We start from the raw sequence: 12,500 nt of genomic DNA, 5'->3' as shown, positions 1-12,500 counted from the left end.
GCGGCGGCCGAGCGAGCAGGCGCTGCCGCATGCGAGCCGGAATCAGCCCGCGACGCCGCGAGTAGGTTATGCGCTGCGGCCTGGAGCTGGCGCGATTGAATATATAAAACCCTCATATTTGTTAACGTTATTACATCCATTTGTGTTGATATGACAGCAAACGCATGCTGAGAAGTTCGGGGGGCGTGGTTGATTGTACATAAAGCGTTTGATTGGAAGCTCGACTCTGCTCATTTTCGCGGCTCCTCCTCTGGCTCCATCAGACAGTCCTTCTGCGCATGTCTGGCTACAATTTTAGCAGTCTTTTACAACAGTTTGTGACCGTCAAGCAGGCGTTTTGCCCTCAAGGCGTTCAATGGGAAAAAGGGCTGTCGCGTCGTCCATATTTTTTACAGTCATTGCATATCACCCTGCAGCCCAAGACCGGTTACTCACTAAAGCTAAGCAGGGCTGAGTCTGGTCAGTACCTGGATGGGAGACCACTAGAGAACACTAGGTTGCTGTTGGAAGTGGTGTTAGTGAGCCCAGCAGGGGGCGCTCAACCTGTGGTCTGCGTGAGTCCTAATGCCCCAGTTAAAGTGAAGTGGACACTACACTGTCAGTGGGCGCCGTCTTTCGGATGAGACGTTAAACCGAGGTCCTGACTCTCTGTGGTTATTAAAAATCCCATGGCACTTCTCGTGAAAGAGTAGGGGTGTAACCCCGGTGTCCTGGCCAAAGTCCCTCTATCGGCCCTTACGATCATGGCCTCCCAATCATCCCCTTTCACCGGATTGGCTCTATCACTGTCTCTCCACTCCACCATTAGCTGGTGTGTGGTGAGCGCACTGGCGCCATTGTCCTGTGGCTGCCATCGCATCATCCAAGTGGATGCTGCACACTGGTGGTGGTGTGGAGACCCCCCCCCCTCATGATTGTGAAGCACTTTGGGTGTATGGCCATACACAATAAATGCGCTATATAAAAATAAACATTACCTTACATTCCAGTCGAATTAAAACAAATCAGACTTTCTCCAGAAGACAAAATATTATCAGACATACTGTGAAAATTTCATTGCTCTGTTAAACATCATTTAGGAAATATTTAAAAAAGAAAAATAAGTAATCAAATAGGGGGGCCCATAATTTTGACTCAAACTGCGTGTGTATATGTATTTCCCTAAGAATTTAAAACCCTTTCTTTCATCACCTGATGCTGAGAGGCTTGTCAATGCCTTTATCACATCTTGATTAGATTTATGTAAATCACTTTTTCGGGGTCTACCAACTGGTTCTCTTAGAACAGGGGTGTCCAAACTTGGTCCTGGAGGGCCGGTGTCCTGCAGACTTTAGCTCCAACTAGCCTCAACACACCTACAAGAGGTTTCTAGAGTGCCTGGTACAAGCTTGATTAGTTAGTCCAGGTGTGTCTGATTAAACTTTGCAGGACACCGGCCCTCCAGGACTGAATTTAGACACCCCTGTCTTGGAACATTACATCAAGTTACCCCTGTACTTCAACACTGGCTACCAGTCAAGTCACGCACTGATTTTAAAATCCCGATTTTAACATATAAAGCAGTTCATGACTTTATGACATGGTGCATTATCCTGCTGAAAGGGTCATAAAGGGATAAACATGGTCAGCAACAATACTCGGGTCGGCTATGGCATTGACACGATGCTCAATTGGTACTAATGGGCCCAAAGTGTGCCAAGAAAATATCTCCCACACAATTACACCAGCACCAGCGGCGTGAACCATTGATACAATGCAGGATGGATTCATGCTTTAATGTTGTTGATGCCAAATTCTGACCCAACCATCTGAACGTCGCAGCAGAAATCAAGTCTCATCAGAGCAGGCAACGTTTTTCCAATCATCTATTGTTCAATTTTGGTGAGTCTGTGCAAATTGTGTCCTCAGTCTCCTGTTGTTAGCTGACAGGAGTGACACCCGGTGTGGTCTTCTGCTGCTGTAGTCCATCTGCCTCAAGGTTGGACGAGTTGTGCGTTCAGAGATGCTCTTCTGCAGACCTCGGTTGTAACAAGTGGTTATATGTGTTACTGTTGCCTTTCTATCAGCTGGAACCAGTCATTCTCGTCTGACCTCTGGCATCAACAAGGCGCTCACAAAACTTCCGCTCACTGGATATTTTTATTTGACCATTCTCTGTAAACCCTAGTGATGGTTGTGCGTGAAAATCCCAGTAGATCATCAGTTCTTAGACCAGCCTGTCTGGCACCAACAACCATGCCACATTCAAAGTCACTTAAATCACCTTTCTTCCCCATTCTGATGCTCTGTTTGAACTGCAGCAGATTGTATGACCATGTCTACATGCCTAAATGCATTGGTTCCCTATCATGTGATTGGTTAATTCGAAATTTGCATTAATGAGCAGTTGTACAGGTGTACCTAATAAAGTGGCCGGTGAGTGCATATTTCCACTTATCTTTTGTAAGTAAATAATCAGGTTAACACAAACGATAACTGAAGTAACGAGTGTTTGGCATCATCAGATGAATTGCACAAAACTGTACGTCTCACCAGCTGTTTTCTTCTGTGCTGTTAAATCAGCTCTGCATTGCTGATTGTGTGTCTGTTTGCTCGCTGGCTGTAGCGACTCAATAGAGCTTTGTAATGTGCTGCATTAGAAATAAAAGCAGCAGGAGGACTTTATCAGCAAAGCGGCGCTTCCAGCAAATCTCTGTAAAAGCAGCTGGAAATGAAACCGTACGATGTGCTACATTTCAGCAACACACACCACCGCTGCAGACTGGCATACTGCAGACTGCAACAGGTTAACAATGAGCCACTGATATGTAAGGAATAAATAATGGATGATGACAGACTGTTGAGTTATTAGAAAATAATAATAGGTGGCTCAGTGGTTAACTGTTGCCTCCTGGCAAGAAGGACACTGGTTTAAGCCTCAGCTGAGTCATTTGGCATTTATGTGTGGAGTTAGCATGTTCTCCCTGTGTTGGCGTGGGTTTCCTCTGGGTGCTCCGGTTTCTTCCACAGTTCAAACACATGCGCTATAGGGAATTGAACTACATTGGCCATAGTGTATGGGTGTTTTCTAGTACTGGGTTGTGGCTGGAACGTCATACACTGTGTAAAACAAATGCTGAAAAAGTTGGCGGTTCATTCCGCAGTGGCGACCCCTGATAAATAAGAGAATACCCTGCTGAAAAATCCAGCTTAAACCAGCCTAGGCTGGTTGGCTGGTTTTAGCTGGTCGACCAGGCTGGTTTTAGAGGGGGTTTGGCCATTTCCAGGCTGGTTTCCAGACATTTCCAGCCTGGTCCTAGCTGGTTAGGCTGGAAAATGACCAGCTAAAACTAGCTTGACCAGCCTGGTTTAAGCTGGACATAGCTGGTTTTGGCTGGGTCCCCAGCCTGGCTAGGCTGGTCAAGCTGGTTTTAGCTGGTCATCTCCCAGCCTGACCAGCTAAGACCAGGCTGGAAACCAGCCTTGAAGTGGCAAAAACCCCTCTAAAACCAGCCTGGTCGACCAGCTAAAACCAGCCAACCAGCCTAGGCTGGTTTAAGCTGTTTTTTTCAGTAGGGTAAGCTGAAGAAAAATAAATGAATAATGCACAGCTGGGGTGGCAATATTCAATTTGTTTTTTTTTTTTTTTTTTCTATAGTGTTTTTACAATGTAGATTGTGTCAAAGCAGCTTAACACAGAAGTTCTAGTACATTGAAACTATTCAGTTCAGTTTTCAGAGATGAAGTTTAGTTTAGTTCAGATCTAAATCAGATTTCATGATCATGATGTGAATTGGAGTAGACTTCACAGCTCAGGCGTGCATTATTTTCAGTTTTGGGGAAGCTGTGAAACTGTAGATTGATAAACTACAAGCTTTTCCTCAGGAAAAATGGCTCAAATGCTGTCAAAGTAGTCTTCCAAAAAGTAGCTAGCTAAACCACAAGTTTCTTTTCCACGTTAAAAGAAGATATTTTGAGGAATTTAGGAAACTGGTAGCCATTGACATCCATATTAGGAAAGATATAACATCTTAAAAATTCTTTCGTGTTCATCTGAAGACTGAAATGGGTTCATTTTCATTTTGGGGTGAACCGCACTGCACTGTTAAGCATTAGCACCTTGCTTGTAGCCTAGTATGTTAAAATGTGCTAAAACATGTTAGCCACATGCTAATTTGTGTTGATTAAACTGTTTTTGGGTATGCTAGAAACATTGTAGCAATGTGCTATTTCTCTTTAGCAACATGCTAATATACATCAACATGCTAATATACATCAGCTAATATACATCATCATGCTAAGCTAGTTGGCTAATATTAGCTTTCCAGGCTAGCCTCAGCAGGCTGGTTTTAGATGGGTTTTGGACACTTTCTTAGCTTGTCAAACTGGTTTACACTGGTTAGGCTGACAGATCAGAAAGATCCGACCCTTCTTATCTGAACATGCAGCTCAACTCCTTGTTCAAGCTCTTGTTCTCTCCAAACTGGATTACTGTAACTCTCTACTAGCTGGGCTTCCAGCTAACTCTATCAAGCCTCTTCAACTGCTCCAGAATGCAGCAGCACGAGTGGTCTTCAATGAACCTAAACGAGCACATGTCACTCCGCTGCTAGTCCGTTTGCACTGGCTGCCAGTTGCTGCTCGCATCAAATTCAAAGCTCTGATGTTTGCCTACAAAGTGACTTCTGGCCTTGCTCCTTCTTATCTGCTCTCGCTTCTGCAGATCTATGTGCCCTCCAGAAACTTGCGTTCTGTGAATGAACGTCGCCTCGTGGTTCCATCCCAAAGGGGGAAGAAATCACTTTCGCGAACGCTCACGCTCAATCTGCCCAGTTGGTGGAATGAACTCCCTAACTGCATCAGAACAGCAGAGTCACTCGCTACTTTCAAGAAACGACTAAAAACTCAACTATTTAGTCTCCACTACACTTCATAATCTGTAATTGCCTCTCTGAATATCACACAAACTGTACCAAAAAAAAAAACAAAAAAAAATACTAATACTACTAATACTTCCCTTCTTAGACTTTACAGACCTGAAACTTGCTTATAGCACTTATTCATTTTGCTCTTGGTTGTGTAAATTGCTTCCTTGTTCTCATTTGTAAGTCGCTTTGGATAAAAGCGTCTGCTAAATGACTAAATGTAAATGTAAATGTAGATCAGCTAGCTTAAACCAACCAGCTGATTGTAGCTGTTTTTTATTTTATTTTATTTTATTTTTTTTGCAGGAAGACTTAAGTAACATATAAGAATAAAGATTACTTTAGGATGACTTTTGGTCATGACACCTTTATGGTCATGACACCTTTATAATCATGACGTGACATGTCATGAATGTGAATGAGATTTTATGCATGCTTATGACAACCAAAGAGCATAGAATCACCAAGAGGCGACACTAGTGCCATTTGGGAAACAGCCACTAGATGGCGCGGCGGCCATTTTGAAATGAAAACTCCAATAGAACAACAGCATATTATAAGTCTGTAAAATAAATTATTAAAAGTGCTGATGATTGTGATAGTAAGTGTTATATTGTCGTCTTTTAGGTTGTACCTCAGCTTTAACGCTTTATTTAAATAAATAAATAAAAAACAAAGCAGCTGCTTGCCATCGCAACAGCAATAAGATCCAATAGACGGCCAATCACTTTCACTCCAAAAGGGCAGAATCAAGGGCTGTTGCTTGGCGCTGCTGTTGCAATGGAACGTTCTATTGAGTGTCGCCTTTTGGTCATTTTAAACTCTTTGTGACAACTGTCCTTAAGCTATGACATTTTAAATGCAAACATTTCATTGTTTGTTATGACAACTTGACATAAATGAATACATCACAACCTGTTGACATAACCAGGACAACATAACTTGTCATAAATCTGTCATAATCATGATTGTCATGATGTCACATCCCCGGCTCGTTCCTGCCCACCCAATCATCGCTCTCCCGCATAAACCACCTCCATCCAATCCCGTGAACTCTCACTGGCATTCTAATTACCTGCACCTGTTCCCCCTCATCAAAGAACACTGTAAAAGCCTACCTTCTCCTCTCAGTCGTCGGCCGGTATTGAAATCAGATAGTTGTCCTCATCTTGGCTCCTTCGTCTTCTCCCCTTCTTCCATGAATGTTCCTTATGTGTCTCCGAGTCCTTCACACTGATCAAGGGAAGTGCTTACAGTTATATAGTGTTTACTAGAAGATCTCCCTGCTGAAAAATCCAGCTTAAACCAGCCTAGACTGGTTGGCTGGTTTTAGCTGGTCAACCAGCCTGGGTTTAGAGGAGTTTTGGCCACTTCCAGGCTCATTTCCAGCCATTTCCAGCCTGGTCTTGGCTGGTCAGGCAGGAAAATGACCAGCCAAATCCAGCTAAATCCAGCTTGACCAGCCTGGTTTAAGCTGGACATAGCTGGTTTTGGCTGGACTCCCAGCTTGGCTAGGCTGGTCAAGCTGGTTTTAGCTGGTCATCTCCCAGCCTGACCAGCTAAGACCAGGCTGGAAATGGCTGGAAATGAGCCTGGAAGTGGCCAAAACCCCTCTAAAACCAGCCAACCAGCCTAGGCTGGTTTAAGCTGGATTTTTCAGCAGGGCTGCCATTGACTTGATGAATTGTGTGTCTATACTTCCCTGCTGATGTTCCTACGAACGAACGATAGTGAGATTGCTAACATCATGGCCCTCATGTATCAATGCTGCGCACAATCAAAAACTTTGTATACGCCAGATTTCACGCTCCCATTTAGATTCACTAACAATGAAATTATCGTGAGTGTGCGTTGGTCCAAACCAACTTCATGTCTGGCGTACGTGCATTTCTTGTGTGTGTTTGTTTTATTTCCATTGGCGACTCCTAGAGGCAATTGTGTTCAATTGCACACAATTTATTTATTTTACAAATTGCACAAAGTCCACCTTCAAAGTATCTTTGAGCCATGCAATGGCAGCTGTATGGGACGGGATCATCCGCATGTCTAGCAGGTATATAAGGTTTTCATACTATGCAGTTGACCAGCCAAACATTAAAGCGCAATTTGCAGCGATTGCCGTTTTCCCACGCACATTGCTATAAAGGCGCCATCTGAAGTCGAATTTGCATATCAAATCCAATCAAATCACTTTTATTGTCACATCATCAGCAGCACGTGTGCTATGATGAGTAAAACGCTTAGGTGCTGGCTCCAGACAGTACAAAATACAGAGTGCAAATAAATTGACAGTGCAAAATACAGACAGTGCATACGTGAATCAAAAACTTTTCCATTCAATAAATGTGCCGATAATATGTGATGCTCAAATGCGCTTAACATAATACACACTTATTAATGATTCCTACTTGTCTTCCTCGTGATGAAGAGTAGGCAAAATCTGATATGTAGTGGGGGGAAAGAAGAATGAGTTCATCAGACACTGGATTCGAACCGGGTTCATGATCGATCGCGTCAAACATATTGCCATGCGCTTTATGAGCTACGTCACTCACGCTGCTGTTTGCTGCTCTCATTAGTTATGTTGTCTCTGTCAATCAAACGGTGATGGGCGGGAATAACTCAATTGACTGACGTTGCGCCGCTCTTCTCCTCTTAACCTGCACCTTTACATCGGACCATTTCTTTTTTAATTCGCTCACAGTGCGATGTTCAGACCACGTCAGCTAAACTCTCCCACTCTATTTTTTTCTTTTGTTATTAACTCTGGAGGACAAACTTGCAAATAACACCATTTTTATCCGGTCAACCTCTGATTGGAGCACCTACAATTCACATTCTGTGAAGTTCTCTTCTTGCTTTTGCCATTGCCTTTTCGTTTGGTTTTGCCAAAGTGGAGTCATTACCATATTTATTAGGGGGAGGAGGCAGGAAGGGGATTTGCGCTCGTTCACGTGTGCTCAGTTTCACGTTAATTTAGATGTACAAAGAGAATATGCGTGGGATTCCACATACACAGTGTTTCATACAGTACATCTGATTTTTTTTTTACTGCGTACGTGTATTTACAGGTTTGTCCGTACGCAATGTTTTGGTTTGAGTTCAACGAAAGTCTTTGTACATGAGGTCCCAGATGTTTACGTTACCATGCTGTGTATGAAAACCGCAAATAGCATTAACAGAACTCCTTGACTTCCTCACTTTAAAAGACTTTGTTTTGAATAATACCAGCGTGACACATGAGGCATTGTTATTGTCATGAATATTTTTTGATTACATTTTCAGTGGAACAAATTGTATTTGTCATTTAAGTCATTAAAGTGTCTCATTAAAATCCATTGCTCTGTCAAATCCTTTTTAACAGCATCATTAATATTTAATGAGACATTCAGCTTGTGCCACTGAAGTTGTGGTAAAAACAAAAGAAGGATATTGTTATAAAATGCGTGACATATTAATAATGGCTTCATGATAATCATGTTTATGACAGATTTATGACAAGTTATCTTTACTTGATAAAATCAAGTTCTCGTGACAGGAAAAAACAGTCTGTGATGTATTTGTTTGTGTCAAGATGTCAATAGCTACGCTTCCATCCCCCTATTTTTATGCACATATTTGCAATTGATGGAAACGTCAAGATGCGCATCAATTTTGAAAATGCACATAAAAACGTATGGACATATCTGAGTGGGATAAACATTTCATTAGATAAAAAAAAGATGTGCATAAACTACGATAGAAAAACACATTTACCGAACAAATTCCAGTATGGGCATTAAAATAGGTCATGTGATTTTGTTATAAGAGATCATATGATGATTAAAATGTGTGTGAACAGACAAGCCAGCAGTCTAAGCACGTCGTAAACATCTGAAACCTTGTTTTGGTCATTCTAAAACACCAGTTTTGTTATCATAATATTAATTACATCGAGAATCAACATGAGCACCTGTGCTTCGCGTCTCAAACCTTCAAACGCTTCAAATGCGTGTCTGCGTCATCTTCTGAGGCTCAAGTCAATTATTAAATAAAGAAAAGATTGACGCCGCTTCTCCTACCAAAGCAAATTTTATTTTTACTGTTGATATTTGGCGACAGTTAATCAAGAAGTGACGATTTTGTTCTCTTTGACTCGTTGGATGGAATCGCTGCTTTATTTACACATCGCAACTTTGGATGGAAACATAGCTAATGTCATCTTTGCATTTTAAATGTCATAACTGAGCGTATTACACTTAATGAGTGTTTAAAAATGTCATATTATAAAGGTTTATTTTTTAACACCTCTTCAAGTAGTGTTACTACTCTGGTAAATATGTATATGGAAGAAATATGGAAAATGGAAAATGCTACAAAACATTTCAGCATTTTAGACTGATTTTTGAAGGAACATTTGACATCGAAAAGTTAAGTGATGCCACTGAAAATTTGAGTTTTGAATAAATAAAATACCTTTTTTTTGTTAATAAAATGCTTTTTCAAATTCTAATAGTGTCCCAATATTACTCTTTTTCCTCGATTTTAAATTGAATTTGTTTGAATGGCCCTTTTATACAGTTAAGGTCTGAATTATTAGCCCCCCTGTTTGTTTGTTTTCCTCAATTTGTTTAACGGAATAAAGATTTTTTTTCAACACATTTCTGAACATAATAGTTTTAATAACTCATCTCTAATAACTGATTTATTTTATGTTTGCCCTGATGACAGTAAATAATATTTGACTAGATATTTTTCAAGACACTTCTATACAGCTTAAAGTGACATTTAAATTCTTAACTAGGTTAATAAGGTTAACTAGGCACGTTAGGGTAATTAGGCAAGTCATTGTATAACTATGGTTTGTTCTGTAGGCTATCGAAAAATTCATAGTTTAAAGGGGCTGATAATATTGTTCTTAAAATGGTTTTTAAAAATTTAAAACTGCTTTTATTGTAGCTGAAATAAAACAAATAAGACTTTCTCCATAAGGAAAAATATTATCAGACATACTGTGAAAATTTCCTTGCTCTGTTAAACATCATTTGGGAAATATTTAAAAAAGAAGAAAAAGAATCAAAAGGGGTCTAATAATTGTTGTATGTTACACGTGGACTCTGAGAGAGATGAATATGATAAACAGGTTTGATATATTCTCTATGCATGGGATGGATAATGCATAAATGAATGCAGGTTTCTGAATAATAAAAAGGAATATGCAGTTTTTTTTTTTTGGCAGAGGTGTATGAGCATTATAACCAGACAATTTCACCACAATCTTTTTTTTTTTTTTTTTTTTTTTTTGTGCCGACAATCAAAACCCATGTCTCGAATGTGTTCCCACACTTGTCAAATCAATCCTCCACTCATGGTTTCGTGTGGCGAAGGCATGCTGGGAGAATTATTGAAACAGGGAATTACACATGTGGTGGAAAAATGAGCATATTCCTTCTGAACCCAGTCTCTTATTGCAAATTCCCATATAGAAATCTGATCTATACAAATAAATCCATCACCTATGTGTGCGCATATACAGTTGAAACCACAATTTTTAGCCCTTCTGAATTATTGGGCCCCTATAATAATCTATAGTCAAAAGACTGGTTGGTTTTATTCTCGAAGTTAAAGCGCGTGTCACGAGTATGATAAATCAAAATCCACCATTCAGTCCACAGACGATATCAAGTGTTTGCCTCGGGATTGTTTCTGTTTGCATAAGAAGTGAATGAAGCTTGAAATATGAAATTATGCGAAGCTCTAAGGGTGTGTGAATTTCATATATTTATATCTGGGAGTAATCCGGAGATAAACAATAAGACCTAGGTGTATAATGTAGTGTATTTATTAGCATGGAAGATGAAAGTTATGACTGCTAGCTGGAGTTTCTGTCATGCTGAGGGCATTATTGGCGTTTTCCCATTTAACAAGTTGTGGCGTCTTGACTATTCATCAATCATCAGTCTGGCTACTTTTGTTATTAGAACGTTGTTTTTGTTGCATTTGCAAGTGGATTTGTAAAGATTTTTAGCTAGCTGGCTACAATTTAGAAAAGCACATAAATTGGATGTTTGGTTTTTATTTTTAGCCTCCATTCATACTGTATTTTATTAATGACACTTCATTTTGTATTTATTTTGTTGTTATATATTATTATTATTATTATTATTATTATTATTATTATTAATGTTGCTGTTGTTGTTGTTATTATGTGTGTTTAATATAATATTTTTAGAAATTGAGGAGGGGTGAAGAGTTTGGATAATACATAGAATATTTATTTTGTTTTTTTTATTTTATCTTTTTTTGTTTTCTTCAAATGTATTTATTTATTTTATTTAATTATCTATTTATTTATTTGTATTAATTTTTATGTGACCTGATCAAGGATAATCTCTTTGGATAAAAGATGCATGCATTCAAATAAAAAAAAAAAAAATATTGTTTATTAATTGTTTTGATTTTTCATTTTAGTATAACTTTTAGCTATTCAATTAATTTTTTTTTATTTTAGAATTGATGGATGGGTGACTGGATTCAATTTCTTTCTTTCATTTTATTTTATAGGATTTATTTACAATATTTTGGAGGAATGGACTGATGCGTTCATGGCTTTTTATTTGAGTGTAAATTATTATTTATAAAAATTTTATTATATAAATTTTATTATATAAAATATATTATTTTATTATATAATTTTTAGTGTTATTTATTTATTATGTGTCTTTTTTATATAATATTTTTAGAAATTGAAGAGGGTTGAATAGTTTGGATAATACATAGAATATTTATTTAGTTTTATTGTTAAATAATTTTTTGTTTTCTTCAAATTTATTTATTTATTTATTTGTTTATTATTTTTTATCTATTTATTTATTTGTATTAATTTTCATGTTACCTGGTTAAGGATAATATCTTTTGATAAAGGATGCATGCATTCAAATAAATAAATAAATAAATAAATAAATATATACATACATGCACACACACACACACACACACACACACACACACACACACACACACACACACACACACACACACACACACACATACATACATACATATATACTTACATTTATGTATGTATATACGTTTCCTGACTCTAGCATATATACACAACTGATGTTAACAGGTGGAGTTTTGGTATAACGTCACTTAAGTCATTCTGCAGTCCTTTGGCTCTTGTATCCCAGACATACTTCCTCTTTCTGCAACCCTTTTCTGCATACCAGAATTGAACAATCACATGCATCTTTAATATATTTCACAACTTCTACAAGCATCATGACAACTTGTAACATGTCTAGACTGCAGTCTGGAACAAAGGCCCCCACCCTAAATTTATTCTTATGATGCTATTTCCGTCTTGTCAGCATGTTCCTTCTAAAAAGTATGCATCACATTAAAAAAGAGTAAGTGTGTCTGGTCAAGATGTGGTATCATACAATAGAAAAAAAATGGATTAATATGTTGTTAGTCTAAACATTTTTCTAATAAAAAAGACAAAGTAATAAAAACAAATTTCTTTTTGCCAACACATATAATGAATTAATGGATATGAAATCAACACATATAATGGATAATGAATTCCCTATTTGCTAATACTTAATAAAAGAT

At 38.5% G+C, this 12,500-nt stretch overlaps 1 long non-coding RNA gene across 1 annotated transcript in view; it reads left to right on the top strand.

Annotated features, from left to right (window-relative positions):
• LOC147846545 (uncharacterized) overlaps positions 1–12,500 on the top strand; it is a 68,480-nt gene that overhangs the window by 11,396 nt on the left and 44,584 nt on the right. The window lies entirely within an intron of this gene.

The sequence above is a fragment of the Danio rerio genome, chromosome 2, assembly GCF_052040795.2.
Source record: "Danio rerio strain M-AB ecotype USA chromosome 2, GRCz13ab, whole genome shotgun sequence".
In the NCBI taxonomy this organism is placed as follows: domain Eukaryota; kingdom Metazoa; phylum Chordata; class Actinopteri; order Cypriniformes; family Danionidae; genus Danio; species Danio rerio.
The sequence above is the reverse complement of the archived record's forward strand: the minus strand, read 5'-3'. Positions and strand labels throughout refer to the sequence as shown.